At 48.1% G+C, this 20985-nt stretch overlaps 1 pseudogene across 1 annotated transcript in view; it reads right to left on the bottom strand.

Moving 5' to 3' along the window:
- Positions 1-20985, bottom strand: part of LOC311132020 (protein TANC2-like) — a 182352-nt pseudogene that overhangs the window by 8086 nt on the left and 153281 nt on the right. The window contains exons 16-24 of the transcript in view: positions 19985-20093; positions 19757-19879; positions 16403-16639; positions 15046-15234; positions 14663-14756; positions 6649-6782; positions 6411-6534; positions 6029-6204; positions 5645-5795 (exon numbers count right to left, since the gene is read on the bottom strand). The product of the transcript in view is annotated as a protein TANC2-like (transcript). The remainder of the gene's footprint in view (positions 1-5644; positions 5796-6028; positions 6205-6410; positions 6535-6648; positions 6783-14662; positions 14757-15045; positions 15235-16402; positions 16640-19756; positions 19880-19984; positions 20094-20985) is intronic.

The following is a 20985-nucleotide window of genomic DNA, read 5'->3' as shown; positions in this document are numbered from 1 at the left end:
ACAGAGAAAGACTACAGGGGGATGACAGCAGAACAAACAGATATCTACAGATCTGAGGAGTGACTAGCCAGAGAAAACAGAGAAAGACTACAGGGGGATGACAGCAGAACAACACAGAGATCTAAAGATCTGAGGAGTGAATAGCCAGAGAAAACAGAGAAAGACTACAGGGGGTAACAGCAGAACAACACAGAGATCTACAGATCAGAGGAGTGACTAGCCAGAGAGAACAGAGAAAGACTACAGGGGATTAACAGCAGAACAACACAGATATCTACAGATCTGAGGAGTGACTAGCCAGAGAGAACAGAGAAAGACTACAGGAGGTAACAGAAAAACAACACAGAGATCTACAGATCTGAGGAGTGACTAGCCAGAGAGAACAGAGAAAGACTACAGGAGGTAACAGCAGAACAACACAGATATCTACAGATCTGAGGAGTGACTAGCCAGAGAGAACAGAGAAAGACTACAGGGGGATGACAGCAGAACAACACAGAGATCTACAGATCTGAGGAGTGACTAGCCAGAAAGAACAGAAAAAGACTACAGGAGGTGACAGGAGAACAACACAGATATCTACAGATCTGAGGAGTGACTAGCCAGAGAGGACAGAGAAAGACTACAGGAGGTAACAGCAGAACAACACAGAGATATACAGATCTGAGGAGTGACTAGCCAGAGAGAACAGAGAAAGACTACAGGGGGATGACAGCAGAACAACACAGAGATCTACAGATCTGAGGAGTGACTAGCCAGAGAGAACAGAGAAAGACTACAGGAGGAGACAGCAGAACAACACAGAGATCTACAGATCTGAGGAGTGACTAGCCAGAGAGAACAGAGAAAGACTACAGGAGGTAACAGCAGAACAACACAGATATCTACAGATCTGAGGAGTGACTAGCCAGAGAGAACAGAGAAAGACTACAGGGGGATGACAGCAGAACAACACAGAGATCTACAGATCTGAGGAGTGACTAGCCAGAAAGAACAGAAAAAGACTACAGGAGGTGACAGGAGAACAACACAGATATCTACAGATCTGAGGAGTGACTAGCCAGAGAGGACAGAGAAAGACTACAGGAGGTAACAGCAGAACAACACAGAGATATACAGATCTGAGGAGTGACTAGCCAGAGAGAACAGAGAAAGACTACAGGGGGATGACAGCAGAACAACACAGAGATCTACAGATCTGAGGAGTGACTAGCCAGAGAGAACAGAGAAAGACTACAGGAGGAGACAGCAGAACAACACAGAGATCTACAGATCTGAGGAGTGACTAGCCAGAGAGAACAGAGAAAGACTACAGGAGGTTACAGCAGAACAACACAGAGATCTACAGATCTGAGGAGTGACTAGCAAGAGAGAACAGAGAAAGACTACAGGAGGAGACAGCAGAACAACACAGAGATCTACATATCTGAGGAGTAACTAGCAAGAGAGAACAGAGAAAGACTACAGGAGGTGACAGCAGAACAACACAGAGATCTACAGATCTGAGGAGTGACTAGCCAGAGAGAACAGAGAAAGACTACAGGAGGTGACAGCAGAACAACACAGAGATCTACAGATCTGAGGAGTGACTAGCCAGAAAGAACAGAAAAAGACTACAGGAGGTGACAGCATAACAACACAGAGATCTACAGATCTGAGGAGTGACTAGCCAGAGAGGACAGAGAAAGACTACAGGAGGTGACAGCAGAACAACACAGAGATCTACAGATCTGAGGAGTGACTAGCCAGAGAGAACAGAGAAAGACTACAGGAGGTTACAGCAGAACAACACAGAGATCTACAGATCTGAGGAGTGACTAGCCAGAGAGAACAGAGAATGACTACAGGAGGTGACAGCAGAACAACACAGAGATCTACAGATCTGAGGAGTGACTAGCCAGAGAGAACAGAGAAAGACTACAGGAAGTGACAGCAGAACAACACAGAGATCTACAGATCTGAGGAGTGACTAGTCAGAGAGAACAAAGCTAGACTACAGGAGGTGACAGTAGAACAACACAGAGATCTACAGATCTGAGGAGTGACTAGCCAGAGAGAACAGATAAAGACTACAGGGGGTAACAGCAGAACAACACAGAGATCTACAGATCTGAGTGACTAGCCAGAGAGAACAGAGAAAGACTACAGGGGGTAACAGCAGATCAACACAGAGATCTACAGATCTGAGGAGTGACTAGCCAGAGAGAACAAAGAAAGACTACAGGGGGATGACAGAAGAACAACACAGAGATCTACAGATCTGAGGAGTGACTAGCCAGAGAGAACAGAGAAAGACTACAGGAGGTGACAGCAGAACAACACAGAGATGTACAGATCTGAGGATTGACTAGCCAGAGAGAACCGTGAAAGACTACAGGAGGTAACAGCAGAACAACACAGACATCTACAGGTCTGAGAAGTGACTAGCCAGAGAGAACAGAGAAAGACTACAGGAGGTAACAGCAGAACAACACAGAGATCTACAGATCTAAGGAGTGACTAGCCAGAGAGAACAGAGAAAGAATACAGGGGGTAACAGCAGAACAACACAGAGATCTACAGATCTGAGGAGTGACTAGCAAGAGAGAACAGAGAAAGACTACAGGGGGTAACAGCAGAACAACACAGAGATCTACAGATCTGAGGAGTGACTAGCCAGAGAGAACAGAGAAAGACTACAGGGGGTAACAGCAGAACAACACAGACATCTACAGGTCTGAGAAGTGACTAGCCAGAGAGAACAGAGAAAGACTACAGGAGGTAACAGCAGAACAACACAGAGATCTACAGATCTAAGGAGTGACTAGCCAGAGAGAACAGAGAAAGAATACAGGGGGTAACAGCAGAACAACACAGAGATCTACAGATCTGAGGAGTGACTAGCAAGAGAGAACAGAGAAAGACTACAGGGGGTAACAGCAGAACAACACAGAGATCTACAGATCTGAGGAGTGACTAGCCAGAGAGAACAGAGAAAGACTACAGGAGGTAACAGCAGAACAACACAGAGATCTACAGATCTGAGGAGTGACTAGCCAGAGAGAACAGAGAAAGACTACAGGGGGTAACAGCAGAACAACACAGAGATCTACAGATCTGAGGAGTGACTAGCCAGAGAGAACAGAGAAAGACTACAGGAGGTAACAGCAGAACAACACAGAGATCTACAGATCTGAGGAGTGACTAGCCAGAGAGAACAGAGAAAGACTACAGGAGGTAACAGCAGAACAACACAGAGATCTACAGATCTGAGGAGTGACTAGACAGAGAGAACAGAGAAAGACAACAGGGGGTGACAGAAGAACAACACAGAGATCTACATATCTGATGAGTGACTAGCCAGAGAGGACAGAGAAAGACTACAGGGGGATGACATTAGAACAACACAGAGATCTACAGATCTGAGGAGTGACTAGCCAGAGAGAACAGAGAAAGACTACAGGGGGAAGAGAGCAGAACAACACAGAGATCTACAGATCTGAGGAGTGACTAGCCAGAGAGAACAGAGAAAGACTACAGGGGGTAACAGCAGAACAACACAGAGATCTACAGATCTGAGGAGTGACTAGCCAGAGAGAACAGAGAAAGACTACAGGAGATAACAGAAAAACAACACAGAGATCTACAGATCTGAGGAGTGACTAGCCAGAGAGAACAGAGAAAGACTACAGGAGGTAATAGCAGAACAACACAGAGATCTACAGATCTGAGGAGTGACTAGCCAGAGAGAACAGAGAAAGACTGCAGGAGGTGACAGCTGAACAACACAGAGATCTACAGATCTGAGGATTGACTAGCCAGAGAGAACAGAGCTAGACTACAGGAGGTGTCAGCAGAACAACACAGAGATCTACAGATCTGAGGAGTGACTAGCCAGAGAGAACAGAGAAAGAATACAGGGGGTAACAGCAGAACAACACAGAGATATACAGATCTGAGTGACTAGCCAGAGAGAACAGAGAAAGACTACAGGGGGAAACAGCAGAAAAACACAGAGATCTACAGATCTGAGGTGTGACTAGCCAGAGAGAACAGAGAAAGACTACAGGGGGATGACAGCAGAACAACACAGAGATCTACAGATCTGAGGAGTGACTAGCCAGAGAGGACAGAGAAAGACTACAGGAGGTAACAGCAGAACAACACAGAGATCTACAGATCTGAGGAGTGACTAGCCAGAGAGAACAGAGAAAGACTACAGGAGGTAACAGCAGAACAACACAGAGATCTACAGATCTGAGGAGTGACTAGCCAGAGAGAACAGAGAAAGACTACAGGAGGTAACAGCAGAACAACACAGAGATCTACAGATCTGAGGAGTGACTAGACAGAGAGAACAGAGAAAGACAACAGGGGGTGACAGAAGAACAACACAGAGATCTACAGATCTGATGAGTGACTAGCCAGAGAGAACAGAGAAAGACAACAGGGGGTGACAGAAGAACAACACAGAGATCTACAGATCTGATGAGTGACTAGCCAGAGAGGACAGAGAAAGACTACAGGGGGATGACAGCAGAACAACACAGAGATCTACAGATCTGAGGAGTGACTAGCCAGAGAGAACAGAGAAAGACTACAGGGGGATGACAGCAGAACAACACAGAGATCTACAGATCTGAGGAGTGACTAGCCAGAGAGAACAGAGAAAGACTACAGGGGGTAACAGCAGAACAACACAGAGATCTACAGATCTGAGGAGTGACTAGCCAGAGAGAACAGAGAAAGACTACAGGAGGTAACAGAAAAACAACACAGAGATCTACAGATCTGAGGAGTGACTAGCCAGAGAGAACAGAGAAAGACTACAGGAGGTATAGCAGAACAACACAGAGATCTACAGATCTGAGGAGTGACTAGCCAGAGAGAACAGAGAAAGACTACAGGAGGTAACAGCAGAACAACACAGAGATCTACAGATCTGATGAGTGACTAGCCAGAGAGAACAGAGAAAGACTACAGGGGGTAACAGCAGAACAACACAGAGATCTACAGGTCTGAGGAGTGACTAGCCAGAGAGAACAGAGAAAGACTACAGGGGGTAACAGCAGAACAACACAGAGATCTACAGATCTGAGGAGTGACTAGCCAGAGAGAACAGAGAAAGACTACAGGGGGTAACAGCAGAACAACACAGAGATCTACAGGTCTGAGTGACTAGCCAGAGAGAACAGAGAAGAGCTGCAGTATGGTTCATCATCAGCAGCAGTGGGGTTCAGCTGTTAGCTCAGCTCCAAAGAGACCGTAACAAGTTGCGTCCCAAATGGCCCAGTATTCTGTATATTGACTTCTGGTCAATAGTAGTGCACTATATAAGAAATAGGTTGCCATTTAGGACGCAGATTCTGTATTGCTGTGTCAAACTACTGCAGCATGGATAGTCTATGAATTGTGTCTCAACATCAGATAGTCAAGTGTCATTTTTTATCTCCAATTTTCCACAGTCAAAATATCCAAACTGTTGCACTATGGAGAGAAGGGGGTTATTTTCCAGGAGAGGTATTTCATTCACTGTCTACATACAAATCCTGGCTGCGACTCGAATGGCACCCTATTCCCCACAGTGCACCACTTTTGACCAGGGCCCATTGGGTGACATTTGGGACAGCCCCTGCCCAAAATCTATTGGCCTCCAGTCTAACACTAAGTCCATTCTCCATACCTATCTTGGCTCCATTCTTGAGCAGGGCGACCACCACAGAGGTGTTCCTGCAGCCCACGGCCCGGTCCAGAGGACGCATCCCACTGTAGTCCACATGCTCTATCATCGCCCCCTGGTCCACTAAGAACTGGACCTGAGAGGACAGACAGCAGACGGGGGGAGGAGGGAGAACAGGGGGGAGGAGAGAGGACAGTGAAGAGGAGGGAGAAATGTAGTAATTAAAATGATCTTCATCAGAGTAGGATCATAGGATGGTACTACCATTAAGGGAGAGTTACTGCTAGCAAAATATACACAAATATAACTATACTTGAACATACAGTATACTTGAACACATTTTGTTCTTAATGTTGTACGTCCACTCACCATCTCTGAGTCCCCGTAGAAGGCGGCCAGGTCGAGGGGCGTGCGTCCGTTCTTATCAGCATGGTCCGTAGCAGCCCCCCGCTCCACCAGACAGCGCACCACGGGCAGGTGTCCCTTCATACACGCCCAGCTCAGAGCCGTTAACCCCTCCTTGTCCATCAGAGGCAAGGACGCACCTGGCAGAGGGGTCAGGTGTTAGAGGTCAGCATTGGGAGTCAAAGGTCAATTGGTAAAATAAAGTACTGTCAATGCTTTGGGGATTGTGTTTAACAAAATAAGGATGAAAAAAGGGTTCTTGAGAGTTTGCGGTTTATAATGGACAGCAGGTCACAGATAACGTAAATGGAATGAGTGGATGTTGTTGTCTCCTCCTGACCCTCACCATGTGCCAGTAGGAACTCCACAGTGACCAGGTGACCCTCTGATGCAGCCATCATCAGAGGGGTTCGGCTCTGCTTGTCTGCCAGGTTCACGTCCGCTCCATGAGTCACGAGAAGGTCCACGATCTGAGAGAGGACAACACTATCGTCACCATCTAGCACACAACAGCCTGTTTCTGTCAACATGGCCGTTTGATCTCTCTTCGTCTGATGAAGTGTTTGGGTCAAAAACAGTCTCACCTGCCAGTTTCCCTGTCGGACAGCACTGAACAGGGGTAAGATGCCTCGTCTGTTGGACTGAGCCACTGCTGCTCCCTGCTCCAGCAGCAGCCTGCAGACGTCTAGCTTCCCCCGGCCCGATGCTGCCGTCAGAGCTACAGGAAGAGGAGAGGGACACACAGGGATCACCCACTGTATACAACAGTCTTTTCCATTTTTTACACTTGATCATTCTAAGACTGACAGTTATTGTGTGTTTGTCATGTGTTAGTATGCAGATTGTATAGGAAGTGGATCCTAAGGAAACACAGGGACATGTATTATACAACACAACATACAGGAGTTATACACTGACTGGACAAAACATTGTATAATAAATACCGCTTTGATGTCATACAAGCAGGTGTTCCTAATGTTTTGCACTCTCAGTGTAGTTTTTAATAATAATAATATAGATTTTCATGCATCTAATTAGCCTATTTCCCAGCTGTGCCTGCAGCAGCCCGCCTTAGCCTCCTCACCTAATTGGCTATGAAGTTCAAAAGTTAGGTGAATCAGATGGGACTGGGATGGAGAGTGAGTGGGCTGTTCAGGTGGGATTAGGATGGAGAGTGAGTGGGCTGTTCAGGTGGGACTGGGCTGGAGAGTGAGTGGGCTGTTCAGGTGGGACTGGGATGGAGAGTGAGTGGGCTGTTCAGGTGGGACTGGGATGGAGAGTGAGTGGGCTGTTCAGGTGGGACTGGGATGGAGAGTGAGTGGGCTGTTCAGGTGGGACTGGGATGGAGAGTGAGTGGGCTGTTCAGGTGGGACTGGGATGGAGAGTGAGTGGGCTGTTCAGGTGGGACTGGGATGGAGAATGAGTGGGCTGTTCAATGTGGGACTGGGATGGAGAGTGAGTGGGCTGTTCAGGTGGGACTGGGATGGAGAATGAGTGGGCTGTTCAGGTGGGACTAAGATGAAAATGAGTGGGTTGTTCAGGTGGGACTAGGATGGAGAATGAGTGGGCTGTTCAGGTGGGACTAGGATGAGAATGAGTGGGCTGTTCAGGTGGGACTGGGATGGAGAATGAGTGGGCTGTTCAGATGGGACTAGGATGGAGAATGAGTGGGCTGTTCAGGTGGGACTGGGATGGAGAATGAGTGGGCTGTTCAGGTGGGACTGGGATGGAGAGTGAGTGGGCTGTTCAGGTGGGACAGGGATGGAGAGTGAGTGGGCTGTTCAGGTGGGACTAGGATGGAGAATGAGTGGGCTGTTCAGGTGGGACTGGGATGGAGAGTGAGTGGGCTGTTCAGGTGGGACTGGGATGGAGAGTGAGTGGGCTACTCAGGTGGGACTGGGATGGAGAGTGAGTGGGCTGTTCAGGTGGGACAGGGATGGGGAGTGAGTGGGCTGTTCAGGTGGGACTGGGATGGAGAGTGAGTGGGCTGTTCAGGTGGGACTGGGATGGAGAGTGAGTGGGCTGTTCAGGTGGGACTGGGATGGAGGGTGAATGGGTGTTCAAGATTGATAAACAAAAGGTAAGACCAAGTGGTGCATAAAAACACCCTAAAAAAGCTTTATCTGATCAATTACCGAAAATAACCACATCAGCAAAGCTACCACCTCATCCTCGACTGATGAAACACCATGGCAGGTGGAAGCTAGTAGGCCTAGTTATGACGCAGATAGCACTAGCAACCTCCCAGTCCAGACAGAGACCTCACTGCCCCGGCTCGGCAATGACAGAGGACTAGCTCCTCCTCCTTCTCCTCTCCTCCAGAATAGTGACAGTTCCTCTAGTGAGAGTGACAGTCCTCCTTCTACTCTCCTCCAGAATAGTGACAGTTCCTCTAGTGAGAGTGACAGTCCTCCTTCTACTCTCCTCCAGAATAGTGACAGTTCCTCTAGTGAGAGTACCTCCTTCTCCTCTCCTCCAGAATAGTGACAGTTCCTCTAGTGAGTGACAGTCCTCCTTCTCCTCTCCTCCAGAATAGTGACAGTTCCTCTAGTGAGTGACAGTCGTCCTTCTCCTTTCCTCCAGAATAGTGACAGTTCCTCTAGTGAGTGACAGTCCTCCTTCTCCTCTCCTCCAGAATAGTGACAGTTCCTCTAGTGAGAGTTAACTCCTTCTCAACTCCTCCAGAATAATGACAGTTCCTCAAGTGAGAATAGCGTCCTCCTTCTCCTCTCCTCCAGAATAGTGAAAGTTCCTCTAGTGAGTGACAGTCCTCCTTCTCCTCCACTCCAGAATAGTGACAGTTCCTCTAGTGAGAGTCCCTCCTTCTCCTCTCCTCCAGAATAGTGACAGTTCATCTAGTGAGGGTACCGCCCTCCTTCTCCTCCCCTCCAGAATAGTGACAGTTCCTCCAGTGAGAGTACCGCCCTCCTTCTCCTCTCCTCCAGAATAGTGACAGTTCCTCTAGTGAGAGTACCTCATTCTCCTCCCCTCCAGAATAGTGACAGTTCATCTAGTGAGTGACAGTCCTCCTTCTCCTCTCCTCCAGAATAGTGACAGTTCCTCTAGTCAGAGTCCCTCCTTCTCCTCCCCTCCAGAATAGTGACAGTTCCTCCAGTGAGAGTACCGCCCTCCTTCTCCTCTCCTCCAGAATAGTGACAGTTCCTCTAGTGAGAGTACCTCATTCTCCTCCCCTCCAGAATAGTGACAGTTCATCTAGTGAGAGTACCGCCCTCCTTCTCCTCTCCTCCAGAATAGTGACAGTTCCTCTAGTGAGTGACAGTCCTCCTTCTCCTCTCCTCCAGAATAGTGACAGTTCCTCTAGTCAGAGTCCCTCCTTCTCCTCCCCTCCAGAATAGTGACAGTTCCTCTAGTGAGTGACAGTCCTCCTTCTCCTCTCCTCCAGAATAGTGACAGTTCCTCTAGTGAGAGTACCGCCCTCCTTCTCCTCTCCTCCGGAATAGTGACAGTTCCTCTAGTGAGAGTACCACCCTCCTTCTCCTCTCCTCCAGAATAGTGACAGTTCCTCTAGTGAGAGTACCGCCCTCCTTCTCCTCTCCTCCAGAATAGTGACAGTTCCTCTAGTGAGTGACAGTCCTCCTTCTCCTCCCCTCCAGAATAGTGACAGTTCCTCTAGTGAGAGTACCTCCTTCTCCTCTCCTCCAGAATAGTGACAGTTCCTCTAGTGAGAGTACCGCCCTCCTTCACCTCTCCTCCAGAATACTGACAGGTCCTCCAGTGAGTGACAGTCCTCCTTCTCCTCTCCTCCAGAAAAGTGACAGTTCCTCTAGTCAGAGTCCCTCCTTCTCCTCCCCTCCAGAATAGTGACAGTTTCAATATTGAGAATACTGCCCTCCTTCTCAACTCCTCCAGAATACTGACAGTTCCTCTAGTGAGAGTACCTCCTCCTCTTCTCCTCCAGAATAGTGACAGTTCCTCTAGTGAGAGTACCTCCATCTCCTCTCCTCATGAATAGTGACAGTTCCTCCAGTGAGAGTTCCGCCCTCTTTCTCCTCCAGAATAGTGACAGTTTCTATAGTGAGAGTACCGCCCTCCTTCTCCTCTCCTGCGTAATAGTGACAGTTTCAATATTGAGAATACTGCCCTCCTTCTCAACTCCTCCAGAATAGTGACAGTTCCTCCAGTGAGAGTCCCTCCTTCTCCTCCCCTCCAGAATAATGACAGTTCCTCTAGTGAGAGTACCGCCCTCCTTCTCCTCTCCTCCAGAACACTGACATTTCCTCCAAAGAGAGTACCTCCTTCTCCTCCCCTCCAGAATAGTGACAGATCCTCTAGTGAGAGTACCGCCCTCCTTCTCCTCTCCTCCAGAATAGTGACAGTTCCTCTAGTGAGTGACAGTCCTCCTTCTCCTCCCCTTCAGAATAGTGACAGTTCAACTAGTGAGAGTACCGCCCTCCTTCACCTCTCCTCCAGAATACTGACAGGTCCTCCAGTGAGAGTACCGCCTTCCTCTTCTCCTCCAAAATAGTGACAGATCCTCTATTGAGAGTACCGCCCTCCTTCTCCTCTCCTCCAGAATAGTGACAGTTCCTCTAGTGAGTGACAGTCCTCCTTCTCCTCTCCTCCAGAAAAGTGACAGTTTCTCTAGTCAGAGTCCCTCCTTCTCCTCCCCTCCAGAATAGTGACAGATCCTCTAGTGAGAGTACCTCCATCTCCTCTCCTCATGAATAGTGACAGTTCCTCCAGTGAGAGTTCCGCCCTCTTTCTCCTCCCCTCCAGAATAGTGACAGTTCCTCCAGTGAGAGTACCGCCCTCCTTCTCCTCTCCTCCAGAATAGTGACAGTTCCTCTAGTGAGAGTACTGCCCTCCTTCTCCTCCCTCCAGAATAGTGACAGTTCCTCCAGTGAGAGTACCGCCCTCCTTCTCCTCTCCTCCAGAATAGTGACAGTTCCTCTAGTGAGAGTCCCTCCTTCTCCTCTCCTCCAGAACACTGACATTTCCTCCAGTGAGAGTCCCTCCCTCTCCTCTCCTCCAGAATAGTGACAGTTCCTCCAGTGAGAGTACCGCCCTCCTTCTCCTCCCCTCCAGAATAGTGATAGTTCCTCTAGTGAGTGACAGTCCTCCTTCTGCTCTCCTCCAGAATAGTGACAGTTCCTCTAGTGAGAGTAACCTCCTTCTCCTCTCCTCCAGAATAGTGACAGTTCCTCTAGTGAGAGTACCGCCCTCCTTCTCCTCTCCTCCAGAATAGTGACAGTTCCTCCAGTGAGAGTACCTCCTTCTCCTCCCCTCCAGAATAGTGACAGTTCCTCTAGTGAGAGTATCGCCCTCCTTCTCCTCTCCTCCAGAACACTGACATTTCCTCCAGTGAGAGTCCCTCCTTCTCCTCTCCTCCAGAATAGTGACAGTTCCTCTAGTGAGAGTTAACTCCTCCTCCTCTCCTCCAGAATAGTGACAGTTCCTCTAGTGAGTGACAGTCCTCCTTCTCCTCCCCTCCAGAATAGTGACAGTTCCTCTAGTGAGAGTACCTCCTTCTCCTCTCCTCCAGAATAGTGACAGTTCCTCTAGTGAGAGTACCTCCTTCTCCTCTCCTCCAGAATAGTGACAGTTCCTCTAGTGAGAGTACCGCCCTCCTTGACCTCTCCTCCAGAATACTGACAGGTCCTCCAGTGAGTGACAGTCCTCCTTCTCCTCTCCTCCAGAAAAGTGACAGTTCCTCTAGTCAGAGTCCCTCCTTCTCCTCCCCTCCAGAATAGTGACAGTTTCAATATTGAGAATACTGCCCTCCTTCTCAACTCCTCCAGAATACTGACAGTTCCTCTAGTGAGAGTACCTCCATCTCCTCTCCTCATGAATAGTGACAGTTCCTCCAGTGAGAGTTCCGCTCTCTTTCTCCTCCCCTCCAGAATAGTGACAGTTCCTCTAGTGAGAGTACCGCCCTCCTTCTCCTCTCCTCCATAATAGTGACAGTTTCAATATTGAGAATACTGCCCTCCTTCTCAACTCCTCCAGAATAGTGACAGTTCCTCTAGTGAGAGGCCCTCCTTCTCCTCCCCTCCAGAATAATGACAGTTCCTCTAGTGAGAGTACCGCCCTCCTTCTCCTCTCCTCCAAAACACTGACATTTCCTCCAGTGAGAGTACCTCCATCTCCTCCCCTCCAGAATAGTGACAGATCCTCTAGTGAGAGTACCGCCCTCCTTCTCCTCTCCTCCAGAATAGTGACAGTTCCTCTAGTGAGTGACAGTCCTCCTTCTCCTCCCCTTCAGAACAGTGACAGTTCAACTAGTGAGAGTACCGCCCTCCTTCACCTCTCCTCCAGAATACTGACAGGTCCTCCAGTGAGAGTACCGCCCTCCTCTTCTCCTCCAGAATAGTGACAGATCCTCTAGTGAGAGTACCGCCCTCCTTCTCCTCTCCTCCAGAATAGTGACAGTTCCTCTAGTGAGTGACAGTCCTCCTTCTCCTCTCCTCCAGAAAAGTGACAGTTTCTCTAGTCAGAGTCCCTCCTTCTCCTCCCCCACAGAATAGTGACAGTTCCTCTAGAGAGAGTACCTCCATCTCCTCTCCTCATGAATAGTGACAGTTCCTCCAGTGAGAGTTCCGCCCTCCTTCTCCTCTCCTCCAGAATAGTGACAGTTCCTCTAGTGAGAGTACCTCCATCTCCTCTCCTCATGAATAGTGACAGTTCCTCCAGTGAGAGTTCCGCCCTCTTTCTCCTCCAGAATAGTGACAGTTTCTATAGTGAGGGTACCAACCTCCTTCACCTCTCCTCCAGAATACTGACAGTTCCTCCAGTGAGAGTACCGCCCTCCTCTTCTCCTCCAGAATAGTGACAGATCCTCTAGTGAGAGTACCTCCATCTCCTCTCCTCATGAATAGTGACAGTTCCTCCAGTGAGAGTTCCGCCCTCTTTCTCCTCCCCTCCAGAATAGTGACAGTTCCTCCAGTGAGAGTACCGCCCTCCTTCTCCTCTCCTCCAGAATAGTGACAGTTCCTCCAGTGAGAGTACCGCCCTCCTTCTCCTCCCCTCCAGAATAGTGACAGTTCCTCTAGTGAGAGTACCGCCCTCCTTCTCCTCTCCTCCAGAATAGTGACAGTTCCTCTAGTGAGAGTTCCGCCCTCTTTCTCCTCTCCTCCAGAATAGTGACAGTTCCTCTAGTGAGAGTCCCTCCTTCTCCTCTCCTCCAGAACACTGACATTTCCTCCAGTGAGAGTCCCTCCTTCTCCTCTCCTCCAGAATAGTGACAGTTCCTCCAGTGAGAGTACCGCCCTCCTTCTCCTCCCCTCCAGAATAGTGACAGTTCCTCTAGTGAGTGACAGTCCTCCTTCTCCTCTCCTCCAGAATAGTGACAGTTCCTCTAGTGAGAGTACCGCCCTCCTTCTCCTCTCCTCCAGAATAGTGACAGTTCCTCCAGTGAGAGTACCTCCTTCTCCTCCCCTCCAGAATAGTGACAGTTCCTCTAGTGAGAGTACCGCCCTCTTTCTCCTCTCCTCCAGAATAGTGACAGTTCCTCTAGTGAGAGTATCGCCCTCCTTCTCCTCTCCTCCAGAATAGTGACATTTCCTCCAGTGAGAGTCCCTCCTTCTCCTCTCCTCCAGAATAGTGACAGTTCCTCTAGTGAGAGTTAACTCCTCCTCCTCTCCTCCAGAATAGTGACAGTTCCTCCAGTGAGAGTACCGCCCTCCTTCTCCTCCCCTCCAGAATAGTGACAGTTCCTCTAGTGAGAGTACCGCCCTCTTTCTCCTCCTCCTCTCCCAGAAAACTAAGCTGATGACTGCCTGAGGCCCAGCAGCGCTCATGAAAGCGACCCCCCTTCTGTGAACACTGGTAAGCCTATGAGTGATGAGACCGGATTCTGAGTTCCAATGTTTAATATAAATAGGCTACAAGTAAATACTGTATATAGCTATAGATAGCTAGTAGGCTAGACTGCAGAATGAAACAATGACTGTATTATGTGGCATTAATAGAATGGTTTGATGGTAGACTTATTGTCTCTCTCTCTCTCTCTCTCTCTCTCTCTCTCCCTCTCGCTCCTTCTCTCTCTCTGTGTGTAGTGATCTAAACTCCTATAGTAAACACGTACAGCAAGCATCCCGTCCTACAGTATGTCTAAGCAATCATGACATCCATCCACATCTCAGCTTAGCCCAGACTAAGCATCGGCTTAAAATTCAACTGACGCATAATGATTCCCCCTAAGGAAACAGCAATGTCAGATTCAATCAGATACGCTTTAGCCGACATCCGCATAGCAGTTGTTTTGACAGTGTCGGAGGTGGAACTGCAGAGCACTCAAATTCACAAGCGGCACCTGGCATAATCTACACCTCCATTACGATGATATAAATCCTCAATATTTTGTTTAATGATGTTTAATTTCAGCATCATTATTTCTATATAGCCTAACTTTGTCCTTCTGAACTTCTAACGTGAGTGAGATGGGTGTGGCTTGGTGAAATTAAACAAGAGCAGCTGCTCACCGATTTGACAGTTCCATCTATGACAGCACCAAAACATCAGCTATGCAGATGTCGGCTATCGCTGGTTAACGCTTGATGTAGGCCGAAATCTCCACAAGGCTGCGGACTATATCTGAAGACCTTTTTAACAAGCACATAACGAGAGGCTGTAGCGTACCTGTCTCTCCCCACAGGGTGTCAAAGTTGTTAATCTGAGCTCGTTCCACCTCCTCCTCATCCTTCTCTGGTAGGTCCAGCAGGTAGGACACAATCTGGTGGAAATAACGATACATTTTACACCTCCAAAAAACACAAAAAACTGAAAAATCAATTGTTATTGTGAGTGGCATGCAATACTGGTAGGATCGCAGAGAGTTGAACTGCAGGGAAATTACCCAGAAGTCTAAAAAATAAAATACTTATTCCTAGCTGTAGAAAACTGTCAGCTGAGTAAGTGAGGTTGGTGCCTAGCATTATGCTGACAGCAGGAGAAGAGCAGAGGATAAATGACGAAGCTACAGTATCCCCAGGTAAGGAGATTCTCAGTGAGGAAAGGCCTACCTCTGTGTATCCCATGCTAGCTGCAGCGATGAGGGCTTGCTGGACGGCGTGGCTCTTGCTGAAGGCTCGTTGTTGTTGTGGTTGTCCCATGGCCCAGTCCCACTGGATGAGGAACTTGACGACCTCCATCTGGCCCCTGAGAGCTGCATGCACCACGGCACACTGACTATTCTTATCTAGGTGGTCCACCTGTTGATGGACACACACACACACACACAATTCACACACACACAGAAGCACATATGCAAGCACACACAAAGTTGGTCAATCCCCATTCGTCCTCAGAAGATAGATAAAGATTAAGATAGAGATTAATCTACAAACATACTCTGTCTCCTTCTCTTTCTTTTCCCTCCCCCCTCTCTCCTCTCTCTCTTCCCTCCCCCTCTCTCCCTCCTCTCCCCCCTCCTCTCCTCTCTTCCCTCTCCCCTCTCTCTTTCTTTCCTCCCCCTCTCTCCTTCTCCTCTCTCTCTTCCCTACCCCTCTCCCTCCTCTCCCCCCTCCTCTCCTCTCTTCCCTCTCCCCTCTCTCTTTCTTTCCTCCCCCTCTCTCCCTCCTCTCTCTCTTCCCTACCCCTCTCTCTCCTCTCCCCTCTCTCTCTCTTCCTCTCCCCCCTCTAGCTCCCTCCCTCTCTCCCCTCTCTCTTCCATCCCCCTCTCTCCCTCCTCTCCCCTCTCTCGCTCTTCCCTCTCCCCCTCTCTCCCTCTTCTGTCTCCCCTCTCTCTCTTCCCTCCCCCTCTCTCCCTCCTCTCCACTCTCTATTTCTTCCCTCCCCTCTCTCTCCCTCCTCTCCCCCATCTCTCCCTCTTCCCACCCCCCCCTCTCTCTTCCATTCCCCCTCTCTCCCTCCTCTCTGCTCTCTCTTCCCTCCCCCTCTCTCCCTCCTCTCCCCTCATCCCTCCCCCTCTCTCCCTCCTCTCTGCTCTCTCTCTTCCCTCCCCCTCTCTGCCTCCTCTCCCCTTTCTCTTCCCTCCACCCTCTTCTTCCTCTCCCATCCCTCTCCCCTCTCTCTCTTCCCTCCCTCCTCTCCCCTCTCTCTTTCCTCCCCTCTCTCTCTTCCCTCCCTCCACTCTCCCTCCTCTCCCCTCTCTCTTTCCTCCCCTCTCTCTCTTCCCTCCCCCTCTCTCCCTCCTCTCTCCCCTCCCTCTCCCTCCTCTCCCCTCTCTCTCTTCCCTCCCCTCCCTCTACCACCACTCCTCTCTCGCTCTTCCCTCTCTCCCTCTTCCCTCCCCCGTCTCTCTTCCCTCTCACTTTTCTCTCTCTTCCCCCCCCTCTCTCCCTCCTCTCTCTCTTCCCTCCCCCTCTCTCCCTCCTCACCCTTCTCTCTCTCGCTCTCTCCCTCCTCTTCCCCTCTCACCTTGGCTCTTCTTAGACACAGTGTGGTGACTATAGCCATGTGTCCCCCGGAGGCAGCATAGCCCAGTGGGGTGAGAAGGCTCTCAGAGGGCTGGTCTACAGAGGCCCCATACTCCAACAGCAGCTCCACCATATCTATGTAACCCAGGTGGGCATGCACACACAGCACCGGGGCATTGTTCAACACCTCCGTCCGGTAGTTCACGTTGGCACCGCCGAGCATCAGCAACCGGCTCACCTGGGCACACACAGATTTTACACAGTGTTATAGACAGAGAAAAACAACTGTAGAGAAAGTACATTTCATTTATCAGTAGGAACAGCCCTTCAGACGATGAACCTGGTTTGGAATACAATGGAGTTGGTTGGGCAAAGCAGTAAGTTACCTTGATGTTAGAAGTGTCAAGGGTAAAGCAGTACCTTGATGTTAGGAGTGTAGAGGGTAAAGCAGTACCTTGTTGTTAGGAGTGTCAAGGGTAAAGCAGTACCTTGATGTTAGGAGAGTAGAGGGTAAAGCAGTACCTTGATGTTAGGAGTGTCGAGGGTAAAGCAGTACCTTGATGTTAGGAGTTTAGAGGGTAAAGCAGTACCTTGATGTTAGGAGTGTAGAGGGTAAAGCAGTACTTTGATGTTAGGAGTGTAGAGGGTAAAGCAGTACCTTGATGTTAGGAGTCTCGAGGGTAAAGCAGTACCTTGATGTTAGGAGTTTAGAGGGTAAAGCAGAACCTTGATGTTAGGAGTGTAGAGGGTAAAGCAGTACTTTGATGTTAGGAGTGTAGAGGGTAAAGCAGTACCTTGATGTTAGGAGTGTAGAGGGTAAAGCAGTACCTTGATGTTAGGAGTGTAGAGGGTAAAGCAGTACCTTGATGTTAGGAGTCTCGAGGGTAAAGCAGTACCTTGATGTTAGGAGTCTCGAGGGTAAAGCAGTACCTTGATGTTAGGAGGGTAGAGGGTAAAGCAGTACCATGATGTTAGGAGTCTCGAGGGTAAAGCAGTACCTTGATGTTAGGAGTGTCGAGGGTAAAGCAGTACCTTGATGTTAGGAGTCTCGAGGGTAAAGCAGTACCTTGATGTTAGGAGTGTAGAGGGTAAAGCAGTACCTTGATGTTAGGAGTTTAGAGGGTAAAGCAGTACCTTGATGTTAGGAGTGTAGAGGGTAAAGCAGTACCTTGATGTTAGGAGTCTCGAGGGTAAAGCAGTACCTTGATGTTAGGAGTTTAGAGGGTAAAGCAGTACCTTGATGTTAGGAGTGTAGAGGGTAAAGCAGTACCTTGATGTTAGTAGTCTCTAGGGTAAAGCAGTAAATTACCTTGATGTTAGGAGTGTAGAGGGTAAAGCAGTAAGTTACATTGATGTTAGGAGTGTTGAGGGTAAAGCAGTAAATTACCTCGATGTTAGGAGTGTCGAGGGTAAAGCAGTACCTTGATGTTAGGAGTGTAGAGGGTTAAGCAGTACCTTGATGTTAGGAGTCTCGAGGGTAAAGCAGTAAGTTACCTTGATGATAGGAGTGTAGAGGGTAAAGCAGTACCTTGATGTTAGGAGTGTCGAGGGTAAAGCAGTACCTTGATGTTAGGAGTGTCGAGGGTAAAGCAGTACCTTGATGTTAGGAGTGTCGAGGGTAAAGCAGTACCTTGATGTTAGGAGTGTAGAGGGTAAAGCAGTACATTGATGTTAGGAGTGTAGAGGGTAAAGCAGTACCTTGATGTTAGGAGTGTAGAGGGTAAAGCAGTACCTTGACGTTAGGAGCATAGAGGGTAAAGCAGTACCTTGATGTTAGGAGTGTCAAGGGTAAAGCAGTAAGTTACATTGATGTTAGGAGTGTAGAGGGTAAAGCAGTACCTTGATGTTAGGAGTGTAGAGGGTAAAGCAGTACCGTGATGTTAGGAGTGTAGAGGGTTAAGCAGTACCTTGATGTTAGGAGTGTAGAGGGTAAAGCAGTACCTTGATGTTAGGAGTGTAGAGGGTAAAGCAGTACCTTGATGTTAGGAGTGTAGAGGGTAAAGCAGTACCTTGATGTTAGGAGTGTAGAGGGTAAAGCAGTACTTTGATGTTAGGAGTGTAGAGGGTAAAGCAGTACCTTGATGTTAGGAGTGTTGAGGGTAAAGCAGTACCTTGATGTTAGGAGTGTAGAGGGTAAAGCAGTAACTTGATGTTAGGAGTGTCGAGGGTAAAGCAGTACCTTGATGTTAGGAGTGTAGAGGGTAAAGCAGTACCTTGATGTTAGGAGTGTAGAGGGTAAAGCAGTACCTTGATGTTAGGAGTGTCGAGGGTAAAGCAGTACCTTGATGTTAGGAGTGTAGAGGGTAAAGCAGTACCTTGATGTTAGGAGTGTAGAGGGTAAAGCAGTAAGTTACCTTGATGTTAGGAGTGTAGAGGGTAAAGCAGTAAGTTACCTTGATGTTAGGAGTGTTGAGGGTAAATCAATACCTTGATGTTAGGAGTGTAGAGGGTAAAGCAGAACCTTGATGTTAGGAGTGTAGAGGGTAAAGCAGTACTTTGATGTTAGGAGTGTAGAGGGTAAAGCAGAACCTTGATGTTAGGAGTGTAGAGGGTAAAGCAGAACCTTGATGTTAGGAGTGTAGAGGGTAAAGCAGTACTTTGATGTTAGGAGTGTAGAGGGTAAAGCAGTACCTTGATGTTAGGAGTGTCGATGGTAAAGCAGTACCTTGATGTTAGGAGTGTAGAGGTTAAAGCAGTACCTTGATGTTAGGAGTGTCGAGGGTAAAGCAGTACCTTGATGTTAGTAGTGTAGAGGTTAAAGCAGTACCTTGATGTTAGGAGTGTAGAGGTTAAAGCAGTACCTTGATGTTAGGAGTGTAGAGGGTAAAGCAGTACCTTGATGTTAGGAGTGTCGAGGGTAAAGCAGTACCTTGATGTTAGGAGTGTAGAGGGTAAAGCAGTACCTTGATGTTAGGAGTGTAAAGGGTAAAGCAGTAAATTACCTTGATGATAGGAGTGTAGAGGGTAAAGCAGTACCTTGATGTTAGGAGTGTTGAGGGTAAAGCAGTACCTTAATGTTAGGAGTGTAGAGGTTAAAGTAGTACGTTGATGTTAGGAGTGTAGAGGGTAAAGCAGTACCTTGATGTTAGGAGTGTTGAGGGTAAAGCAATACCTTGATGTTAGGAGTGTTGAGGGTAAAGCAGTACCTTGATGTTAGGAGTGTAGAGGGTAAAGCAGTACCTTGATGTTAGGAGTGTAGAGGGTAAAGCAGTACCTTGATATTAGGAGTGTAGAGGGTAAAGCAGTACCTTGATGTTAGGAGTGTAGAGGGTAAAGCAGTACCTTGATGTTAGGAGTGTAGAGGGTAAAGCAGTACCTTGATGTTAGGAGTGTAGAGGGTAAAGCAGTAAGTTACCTTGATGTTAGGAGTGTAGAGGTTTCTGAGTGAGGACAGGGCAGTGGACAGTCCATCTGTGCTGTACGAAATCCACAGCCCCTGGAGGATGGACGAGGAAACCCCAACCTTCTTGCTTAGGCCCTGAAATATAAAGACATAATTTGAGCTGTCACTGATTTGAGTTGTGCTGTGTGCATAGGAAGGTGTGTGTGTGTCTGTAGGCAGGTAGAGTGTGGTTAGGTGAACCTTGAAGATGTGTGCTTTGAGGATGTGGTGTCCCAGTTCGATGGTCTGCTGTCGGTTCAGCTTGGTCTCCTGGCGAGAGAACCAGAAGGCTAGCAGGGTGTGGCCACTCCTACAGAGAGACAGGAGGAACACCATGAGCTACTGCACAAAATATTAGGGTTAGGGTTAGAGTTAGTAGATAGTTAGGGTTAGAGTTAGTAGATAGTTAGGGTTAGAGTTAGTAGATAGTTAGGGTTAGAGTTAGTAGATAGTTAGGGTTAGAGGTAGTAGATAGTTAGGATTAGAGTTATTAGATAGTTAGGGTTAGAGTTAGTAGATAGTTAGGGTTAGGGTTAGTAGATAGTTAGAGTTAGGGTTAGTAGATAGTTAGGGTTAGGGTTAGTAGATAGTTTGGGTTAGAGTTAGTAGATAGTTAGAGTTAGTATATAGTTAGGGTTAGAGTTAGTAGATAGTTAGGGTTAGGGTTAGGGTTAGTAGATAGTTAGAGTTAGGGTTAGTAGATAGTTAGGGTTAGAGTTAGTAGATAGTTAGGGTTAGAGTTAGTAGATAGTTAGGGTTAGGGTTAGTAGATAGAGTTAGGGTTAGTAGATAGTTAGGGTTAGAGTTAGTAGATAGTTAGGGTTAGTAGATAGTTAGAGTTAGGGTTAGTGGATAGTTAGGGTTAGGGTTAGTAGATAGTTAGGGTTAGAGTTAGTAGATAGTTAGGGTTAGAGTTAGTAGATAGTTAGAGTTAGTAGATAGTTAGGATTAGGGTTAGGGTTAGTAGATAGTTAGAGTTAGAGTTAGTAGATAGTTAGGGTTAGAGTTAATAGATAGTTAGAGTTAGGGTTAGTAGATAGTTAGGGTTAGGGTTAGTAGATAGTTAGGGTTAGAGTTAGTAGATAGTTAGGGTTAGAAGATAGTTAGGGTTAGAGTTAGTAGATATTTAGGGTTAGGGTTAGTAGATAGAGTTAGGGTTAGTAGATAGTTAGGGTTAGAGTTAGTAGATAGTTAGAGTTAGG

Source organism: Coregonus lavaretus (assembly GCF_964263955.1).
Source record: "Coregonus lavaretus genome assembly, chromosome: 1".
In the NCBI taxonomy this organism is placed as follows: Eukaryota; Metazoa; Chordata; class Actinopteri; order Salmoniformes; family Salmonidae; genus Coregonus; species Coregonus lavaretus.
Note: the sequence above shows the minus strand (reverse complement) of the source record. Positions and strands in the feature narration are given on the sequence as shown.